Source organism: Piliocolobus tephrosceles, unplaced genomic scaffold (genome assembly GCF_002776525.5).
Source record: "Piliocolobus tephrosceles isolate RC106 unplaced genomic scaffold, ASM277652v3 unscaffolded_30402, whole genome shotgun sequence".
In the NCBI taxonomy this organism is placed as follows: domain Eukaryota; kingdom Metazoa; phylum Chordata; class Mammalia; order Primates; family Cercopithecidae; genus Piliocolobus; species Piliocolobus tephrosceles.
Window position 1 is genome coordinate 1 of NW_022313647.1, and position 2,584 is coordinate 2,584.

Below are 2,584 nucleotides of genomic sequence, written 5' to 3' on the forward strand. Positions count from 1 at the left end.
GGATATTGAGAAGTACACAATTTTCATGTAAAAGGTGGGTAGAAAAACATAGTCATTCATGCATTTTTCTGGCTGAGTGAATCTGGATTTTGTTTACATGAGATGACATAAACAAATGAGGTAGAGGAATAATGCAGGAAAGCTGCATTTTATATAAGACAACATAGGCAAAATGGGGCAGGGAAACAATCGGATATGCATTTGTGTCTGGTGAACTGGGGATGACTGCACCTGGAAAGACAAGCTATCAGTTGGCGTTGCCATGGTGTCATTTTAACAGCTCATGAGGAATTTCCTTGTGGGCAAAATATGGGGGAGGCATGTAGCTTTTCATCTTGTAGCCATATTATTTAGGAACCTGAAGGGGGAGGCAGGTTTGTGTGACCCTGTTCCCAGCTTGATTTCTCCCTTTGGTTAAATGAGTTTAAGTTGCCAAAATTTAATTTCCTTTCACACAAGTAACATTGGAAAGATTTCAACTGGGCTCTACCACTGAATGGTTGGTCTAGGATTCAAAGGTGGTGAAATGAATGTATAGATGTATGTTGGTAAATCAATAAGAGCTTTTAATCTTAGTCCCTAAAGGAGAACTCTCTCATTCTGGAGGATCCCTTTGAATGTAATGATTTGGGAGAAGATTGCACTCACAGTTCCACAATGACTCAGTGTTTGTTAACTCAGAGTGGAACAAAACCCTACATCAGCAAACAGTGTGGAAAATCCCTTAGTAATCAGTTGTCCCCTAAACCACATAAACGAATTCATACTAAAGGTAAATCATATCAATGTAATATATGTGAAAAGGCCTATACTAATTGCTTTCACCTTAGATGGCACAAGATGACTCACACCGGAGAGAGGCCCTATGCAAGTCATCTATGTGGAAAATCCTTCACTCAGTGTTCTCACCTTAGAAGACATGAGAAAACTCACACGGGAGAGAGACCGTACAAGTGTCATCAGTGTGGGAAAGGCTTTATTCAATCCTTTAACCTTCTAAGACATGAGAGAACTCACCTCGGATAAAAGCGTTATGAATGTGATAAAAGTGGGAAAGTCTTTCCTCAAGGCTCTGGCTTTAGAGGACACAAAAGAATTCAGACTGAAGAGAAACCACGTGCTTGTCTTCTATGTGGGAAAGCCTTCAGTCTATCTTCTTACCTTAGATGATATGAGAGAACATGCACAGGAGAAAAGCCATATGAATGCCATTTATGTGGGAAAGCCTTCAGTCAATGTACTAATCTTAAATAACATCAGAAAATTCACCCTGGAGAGAAAATCATAAATGTCTTCAGAACATATTCGGACTTTAGATGACATGGTGTTAGGAATGACGAATGTAAGGAATATGGAAGAGACTTCAGCTGTAGTTGTGACATCTAAACATGCCAAAGGACTCACATTTTGAAGAATTACTGTAATCAACATGGACGTTACTTCAGTTACCTTTATTCTTCAGCCCACATCAATAAATTCATATGGAAGGGAAATTGTACGACATGTGTGTACCAAAGACTTGTGAGTGACCTGATCATAAATGACACGAGAGAGCTGAAACTGTCAACATAATAAACCAGAAGTCTTCAGCAACAGTTTTAATAACTTAAAACGTGTGGGACTTTCAGCTAGAGAATCTCTAGCTCTGCGTTCAGTGTGAAAATGTTTTTGTGTGCAATTTGTTGTCAAATAACGTAAGAAAACTTTACTTGGATGAACCCTTTATTTGTATTTTCTGTGAATAAACATTCAGCCAAGCACTAGGCTTGATGTTCACAAAAAAACACAATGGTAAAATGCTGCTAAAACGGAAAATAAGAGAGGAAATCCTTTATAAGCTAAATAAGAAGGGAAAGTCTTTCCACGGGCAATGAATTCTCTTGGAATACCAAACACTTCTTACTGGAGAAGTTATGCCTTGAAAAATCATGAGAAATCCTTTCTTCACAGAGTAACACTTGTGGCACATGTGAGATTTCACACTGGACAAAACACGGTTAGCATCTTGAAAGGAGAAGATTCTTTAGTGGTAATTTATTTCTTAGTTGACATTAAGTTTCTCACATTGTGCAGCTATCAAACTTGAAAATTACTGTGGAGAATCCTGATAGATTTCTCATCAGAAAAGTGAGTCAAAAAGGGGGACCTCTAGAAAAACTCTTAACACGTAGTTTAGCAAAATAGTTCAGAAATTTGAGAAAATGTCTATTCATAAAAATGCAGCACATAAATGTATAATAGCAAAGTGACCTGGGCATAAATTGAATACAAAATTATTTAAGAAATCTCATTAAACATTTCCAAAAGATCAATACTTACAAATATTGAAAGAATACAATCAATTGTTGAAAAAACTTAGTGTGTTGGCGAAGTCCTTCTTTCATTTATGCAGCCCTAACAAATCGATTTGCATCTGCACTCCTTGGCTTACGGGTGGAGATTCCAGCCCAACTTCTGAGTCTCCCCAGTCTTCAAAAGCTCTTTCCTCATAGCTCACCTCCATTTACTTCAATGTCCACTGAAACCACTTGTTTCCATCCAGCCATGGAACTGACACGTCAGAGATCTTCAGCCCCATTTGCCA

General features: G+C 38.1%; 1 pseudogene; it reads left to right on the forward strand.

Annotated features, from left to right (window-relative positions):
* The first annotated feature begins 576 nt into the window (after window positions 1-576).
* On the forward strand, window positions 577-1,491 carry LOC111532907 (annotated as a pseudogene).
* Window positions 1,492-2,584: the final 1,093 nt, after the last annotated feature.